The sequence below is a fragment of the Triticum aestivum genome, chromosome 4A (assembly GCF_018294505.1).
Source record: "Triticum aestivum cultivar Chinese Spring chromosome 4A, IWGSC CS RefSeq v2.1, whole genome shotgun sequence".
Taxonomy (NCBI): Eukaryota; Viridiplantae; Streptophyta; class Magnoliopsida; order Poales; family Poaceae; genus Triticum; species Triticum aestivum.
In genome coordinates this window covers 130341614-130349465 of record NC_057803.1, presented here as the reverse complement: position 1 = coordinate 130349465, position 7852 = coordinate 130341614, and positions in this window count along the sequence as shown.

Here is a 7852-nt window from a genome sequence, read left to right as displayed (position 1 = left end):
CAGTGATCTCTGATCTTCTCATATCTGCCCTTGAATTCTGGTGTCTCATTATTTTCGACAAACTTATTCAGCTCTTTCTTCCACCTCCTGAATAGTTCTGCCATCCTCTTCAGAGCAAAAGACTTGATTAATTTCTCTTTAACTGGGTTCTCTGGATTATCCTCAGGCGGTAGGGTGAAATTTGACTTCAGCTCAGTCCAAAGATCATTTTTCTGCATATCATTGACATAAGACACCTCAGGGTCTTCTGTAGCCGGCTTAAACCATTGCTGGATGCTTATCGGGATCTTGTCCCTAACCAGAACCCCGCACTGAGCAACAAATGCGCTCTTTGTCCGGAGGGGTTCAATAGGTTGGCCGTCGGGCGCGATTGCTATGATCTCAAACTTTTCATCCGAGCTCAACTTTTTCTTCGGGCCTCGTCTCTTTACCGAAGTTGTGCTCGATCCGGAGGGCTAGAAAAAAGAACAAAGACTTAATTAATATGTGTACATACCAAAACAATGAATGCATCAATCAGCTAGTCAGCATAGGCTTAACTAATATATATACCTGGCCGGACTCGGTTCGGTCACCGGAGCCGTCATCACGGTCTCCTTCTTGCACCGGCATTGGGTCACCGGAGCCGTCCTCATGTTCTTCTTCTTGCACCGGCATTAGGTCACCGTAGCCAGCTTGTTCACCCTCTCCTTCCAGACCATCGGTTTCGTTGAGAAACAACGAGATGGCATCACTTCCTTCTGCGATTATGTCCCTCAACAACGCTTCTTTTGTTGCTTCGTCTAGGGCGGTGTCCATAGTTTCTACAAATATTTACAACATGGCAATTATTATTCAAACATGACAGATGGATATATTAGTGCCAAACGTAGAACTAGCTACCTAATCATAGTAAGCTATCGGGAGGGGGTATATATCGACAACGACGACACTACATCTATGTCCCTCGACGACCCTCGTTCCCGATAAAAAAAAGAGGAAGAAGAAGAAAAAAAGAGGAGAAGAAAGAATAGAGGATAAGAACTCCTCTATTCTTTCTTCTCCTCTTTTTTTTCTTCTTCCTCTTCTTTTTTATCCTCTTCTTCCTCTCATGTTCGAGAGGATCGCCGAGGGGTCGGGAGGTTGCCTAGTGTCAAAGGATTCAACAAAACCATGTCTTCATCATTAGGCGAAAGTAACATGTGCATGATGGTACGAAGCTCTTCAAAGTTGTTCTGGAACGGAGTCCCAGATAGGATAATTCGCTTTTTGGTACAAAGTTCAGAAAGAGCCTTCCGAATATCGCTATTTGGAAGGCCTTTGCTGAATTCGTACCAAAAGGCGGATTATTCTATCCGGGACTCCATTCCAGAACAACTTTGCAGAACTTCGTACCAACATGCCCTGGTTACTTCCGGCTAATGATGAAGGCATGGATTTCTTCAATACTTTGACACTAGGAAACCTCTCTCGACCCCTCGGCGATCCTCGACCCCTCGAACCCTCGACGACCCTGGAACCCTCGACCCCTAGACGACCCTCTTCTTCCTCTCATGTTCGAGAGGATCGCCGAGGGGTCGGGAGGTTGCCTAGTGTCAAAGGATTCAACAAAACCATGTCTTCATCATTAGGCGAAAGTAACATGTGCATGATGGTACGAAGCTCTTCAAAGTTGTTCTGGAACGGAGTCCCAGATAGGATAATTCGCTTTTTGGTACAAAGTTCAGCAAGAGCCTTCCGAATATCGCTATTTGGAAGGCCTTTGCTGAATTCGTACCAAAAGGCGGATTATTCTATCCGGGACTCCATTCCAGAACAACTTTGCAGAACTTCGTACCAACATGCCCTGGTTACTTCCGGCTAATGATGAAGGCATGGATTTCTTCAATACTTTGACACTAGGAAACCTCTCTCGACCCCTCGGCGATCCTCGACCCCTCGAACCCTCGACGACCCTGGAACCCTCGACCCCTAGACGACCCTCTTCTTCCTCTCATGTTCGAGAGGATCGCCGAGGGGTCGGGAGGTTGCCTAGTGTCAAAGGATTCAACAAAACCATGTCTTCATCATTAGGCGAAAGTAACATGTGCATGATGGTACGAAGCTCTTCAAAGTTGTTCTGGAACGGAGTCCCAGATAGGATAATTCGCTTTTTGGTACAAAGTTCAGCAAGAGCCTTCCGAATATCGCTATTTGGAAGGCCTTTGCTGAATTCGTACCAAAAGGCGGATTATTCTATCCGGGACTCCATTCCAGAACAACTTTGCAGAACTTCGTACCAACATGCCCTGGTTACTTCCGGCTAATGATGAAGGCATGGATTTCTTCAATACTTTGACACTAGGAAACCTCTCTCGACCCCTCGGCGATCCTCGACCCCTCGAACCCTCGACGACCCTGGAACCCTCGACCCCTAGACGACCCTCTTCTTCCTCTCATGTTCGAGAGGATCGCCGAGGGGTCGGGAGGTTGCCTAGTGTCAAAGGATTCAACAAAACCATGTCTTCATCATTAGGCGAAAGTAACATGTGCATGATGGTACGAAGCTCTTCAAAGTTGTTCTGGAACGGAGTCCCAGATAGGATAATTCGCTTTTTGGTACAAAGTTCAGCAAGAGCCTTCCGAATATCGCTATTTGGAAGGCCTTTGCTGAATTCGTACCAAAAGGCGGATTATTCTATCCGGGACTCCATTCCAGAACAACTTTGCAGAACTTCGTACCAACATGCCCTGGTTACTTCCGGCTAATGATGAAGGCATGGATTTCTTCAATACTTTGACACTAGGAAACCTCTCTCGACCCCTCGGCGATCCTCGACCCCTCGAACCCTCGACGACCCTGAAACCCTCGACCCCTAGACGACCCTCTTCTTCCTCTCATGTTCGAGAGGATCGCTGAGGGGTCGGGAGGTTGCCTAGTGTCAAAGGATTCAACAAAACCATGTCTTCATCATTAGGCAAAAGTAACATGTGCATGATGGTACGAAGCTCTTCAAAGTTGTTCTGGAACAGAATCCTAGATAGGATAATTCGCTTTTTGGTACAAAGTTCAGCAAGAGCCTTCCGAATATCGCTATTTGGAAGGTCTTTGCTGAATTCGTACCAAAAGGCGGATTATTCTATCCGGGACTCCATTCCAGAACAACTTTGCAGAACTTCGTACCAACATGCCCTGGTTACTTCTGGCTAATGATGAAGGCATGGATTTCTTCAATAATTTGACACTAGGAAACCTCTCTCGACCCCTCGGCGATCCTCGACCCCTCGAACCCTCGACGACCCTGAAACCCTCGACCCTCGACCCCTTAACAACCCTCGACCCTCTACCCTAGTTCCCGACCCTCGACCAATAGAGGAGAAGAAGAAAGGAATAGCTAGAGGAGAAGATCGAAGAAAAAAAGAAGAAAAAAAAGAGGAGAAGAAGAAAGGAATAGTGGAGAAGAAGAGAAAATAGAATATTCTATTTTCTCTTCTTCTCCACTATTCCTTTCTTCTTCTCCTCTTCTTTTTCTTCTTTTTTCTTCTTCTTATTTATTTCTCCTCTTCTTTTCCTCTCCTCTCTTCTTTCTTTCCTCTTCTTATTTCTTCTTTCCTATCCTTCTTTTTCTAAAATTGTAACTTTTGCATATATAAAACTTTTCTAAAATTGTAACTTTCTATATAAAACTTTCCTGTCGGGAGGGGGAGAAGATCGAAGAAAAAAAAGAAGAAAAAAGAGGAGAGAAGGAAAGGAGAAGAAAAAATAGAAAATTCTATTTTTTCTTCTTCTCCTCTATTCCTTTCTTCTTCTCCTCTTCCTTTTCTTCCTCTCCTCTTCTTCTCCTTTTTCCTCTTCTTTTTTCTCCTCTTCTTCCCGACCCTCGCCCCCTCGAACACTTGGCGACCCTCGACCCTCTACCCTAGCTAGTTCCCGACCCTCGCCCCCTCGATCCCTCGAACACTCGGCAACCCTCGACCCTCGACCCTCGGCGACCCCGTCCCCCCATCATGTCGAAGTTATCGGGGAGGGGGTATATCGACCCCCCTCATGTCGAAGTTATCTGGTACACACATATACATACATACACATATACACTACACACATGCATACATACACATACATACACATACATATACATATCTGCATGCACACACATATACACTGCACACACATACACATACATACACATATATATACACTACACACATGCATACATATATCTCAAAAAAATTAACAGAGGCGGGCGGCGGCGCGGCAAGCGGAGCGCGGCCAGGCGCGCGGCAAGCGGAGCGCGGCCAGGCGACGGCGTCGAGGCAGAACACGATGGGCGGCGGCGGCGAACCAGTGGCGGCGCGGCAAGCAGAGCACGTACGGGCAGAGCACGGCGGGCAGCGGCATTGGGGCGCGGCAAGAGCACGGCGGGCAGCGGCGTCGGGGCGCGACAAGAGAGCACGGCTGGCGACGGTGGCAGGGCGCGGCGGGGGGGAGAGGAGGAGAGGAGGGGAACGGCACGGTGGCTCACAGTGGGAGCGGGCCAGGAAGGCGTCGGGGTAGGGCTCGGCGGTGGCGGCGAGGACGTCGAAGTGGAGCAGCCTGACGGCGTCGGGGCAGGGCTCGGCGGTGGCGGAGGCGACGATGAGGGGCAGGGCTCGGCGGCGGCGACGATGCGAGAGGGGCAACCTGCCGGCGTCGACGATGAGGAATGGGCGCAGTTGGCGGAAATTTCCCAAGTGTTGTATATATAGCCAGAGCAATGGTCCCGGTTCGCGGCACGAACCGTGACCAATGCCCCCCTTTGGTCCCGGTTGGTGCCACGAACCGGGACCAAAGGCCAATATTCAGCAGCCCAAAGGGCGGGAAGCGGCGGCCTTTGGTCCCGGTTGGTGGCACCAACCGGGACTAAAGGGGGGCATTGGTCACGGTTGGTGCCACGAACCATGACCAATGCCACCTTTAGTCCCGGTTGGTGCCACCAACCGGGACCAATGGCCTTGTGCTGCCCCGCGCCCAAAAGTTTAGTCCCACATCGCTAGCTGAAGGGCGCTGGCACTGGTTTATAAGCGCTGGTGTGCCTCCTCATTCGAGCTCCTCTCTAATGCAGGCTTTCGGGCCTAAACTTGCTACTGCCTGTGGGCCTATTGGGCCTTCTGCGGGCCTGAATCCTGGCCCATGTAGGGTTTCTAGTCGTATTCAGGCCGTGGAGGCCCAGTAGGAGGCATTTTTTTGGTTTTTTCTTTTTTATTTCTACATTTTTTTGGTTTTTTATTTTTTTATTTCTACTTAAAACTAAATACTTACAGTTTTTTAGTGATTTCTTTTTGCTTTTAGGTCACAAAAATTATAAACTTTCTGTTAGTGCCATTAGTTTTAAATTTTGAATAGTTTAAATTTGAATTTTTAAAAATTTGTGTGAATCACTAGTTTATGAATAACTTTACTATAAAAATAGAATTTTTTTCTATTTATTTTTTATTTATACTTACAACTAAATACTTATAGTTTTTTAGTGATTTCTTTTTGATTTTAGGTCACAAAAATTATAAACTTTCTGTTAGTGCCATTAGTTTTAAAATTTTGAATAGTTTAAATTTGAATTTTTAAAAATTTGTGTGAATCACTAGTTTATGAATAACTTTACTATAAAAATAGAATTTTTTTTCTTCTTTGCTATTTATTTTTTATTTATACTTACAATTAAATACTTATAGTTTGATTTTAGGTCACAAAAATTATATTCTTTTTGCTATTGAAGAATATTATAGTTTTATTTTAGTTGATCATAACATAATATTTTAATTGATTGTTTTTATTTTCATAAAAGTTTTGTAGTTTATTCTGTTTGCTATTAATTCATTCTTTGAGCTAAATGACTCTGAAATTGGAAAGCATTTCAAAATGAACTCTGAAAAGGTTGAAAGTTGGCATGGTATCATCATTTCACCCACATAGCATGTTCCAAAAAGTAGAGAGGGTTACGACAAAAACTTGATGCACTTCGTGTACAAAATGGACAATCACTTTCGAAGTATCAAAGTTTCGAACCATAAGACATGAAAGCATTTCAAATGAACTCTGAAAAAGTTGAAAGTTGGGATGGTATCATAATTTCACCCACATAGCATGTGCATGTACAAAACGGACAATGGTAGCATGTTCGTCTGTTACAAATTTGGCATGGTATCATCATAATAGTTGCGGGAGAAAGTCTTCACTTTTTCTTCGCTTGTGTCATTTGCTTATTGCGCCGTAACCATGGATAATCTTCATTGTTTATCAGGATGCTTGGGTCAGCCTTGACATTGAAGGGAGGAATTTCATGAAACTTTTCATAATCTTCAGACATGTCTGTCTTGCCGTCCACTCCCAGGATGTCCCTTTTTCCTGAAAGAACTATGTGGCGCTTTGGCTCATCGTATGATGTATTCGCTTCCTTATCTTTTCTTTTTCTCGGTTTGGTAGACATGTCCTTCACATAGATAACCTGTGCCACATCATTGGCTAGGACGAACGGTTCGTCAGTGTACCCAAGATTTTTCAGATCCACTGTTGTCATTCCGTACTGTGGGTCTACCTGTACCCCGCCGCCTAACAGATTGACCCATTTGCACTTAAACAAAGGGACCTTAAAATCAGGTCCGTAGTCAAGTTCCCATATGTCCACTATGTAACCATAATATGTGTCCTTTCCGCTCTCGGTTGCTGCATCAAAGCGGACACCGCTGTTTTGGTTGGTGCTCTTTTGATCTTGGGCGATCGTGTAAAATGTATTCCCATTTATCTCGTATCCTTTGTAAGTCAATACAGTCAAAGATGGTCCCCTGGACAACAAGTACAACTCATCACAAACAGTGTTGTCACCTCTGAGACGTGTTTCCAACCAACTGCTGAAAGTCCTGATGTGTTCACATGTAATCCAGTCGTCGCACTGCTCCGGGTGTTTGGAGCGCAGACTGTTCTTGTGTTCATCGACATACGGGGTCACCAAGGTAGAGTTCTGTAGAACTGTGTAGTGTGCTTGAGACCAAGAATATCCGTCCCTGCATATTATTGAGTCTCTTCCAAGAGTGCCTTTTCCAGTCAGTCTCCCCTCATACCGCGATTTAGGGAGACCTATCTTGTTAAGGCCAGGAATGAAGTCAACACAAAACCCGATAACATCCTCTGTTTGATGGCCCATGGAGATGCTTCCTTCTGGCCTAGCGCGGTTACGGACATATTTCTTTAGGACTCCCATGAACCTCTCAAAGGGGAACATATTGTGTAGAAATACGGGCCCCAGGATGACAATCTCGTCGACTAGATGAACTAGGACGTGCGTCATGATATTGAAGAAGGATGGTGGGAACACCAGCTCGAAACTGACAAGACATTGCGCCACATCACTCCTTAGCCTTGGTACGATTTCTGGATCGATCACCTTCTGAGAGATTGCATTGAGGAATGCACATAGCTTCACAATGGCTAATCGGACGTTTTCCGGTAGAAGCCCCCTCAATGCAACCGGAAGCAGTTGCGTCATAATCACGTGGCAGTCATGAGACTTTAGGTTCTGAAACTTTTTCTCTGGCATATTTATTATTCCCTTTATATTCGACGAGAAGCCAGTCGTGACCTTCATACTGAGCAGGCATTCAAAGAAGATTTCTTTCTCTTCTTTCGTAAGAGCGTAGCTGGCAGGACCTTTATACTGCTTCGGAGGCATGCCGTCTTTTTCGTGCAAACGTTGCAGGTCCTCTCGTGCCTCAGGTGTATCTTTTGTCTTCCCATACACGCCCAAGAAGCCTAGCAGGTTCACGCAAAGGTTCTTCGTCACGTGCATCACGTCGATTGAGGAGCGGACCTCTAGGTCTTTCCAGTAGGGTAGGTCCCAAAATATAGATTTCTTCTTCCACA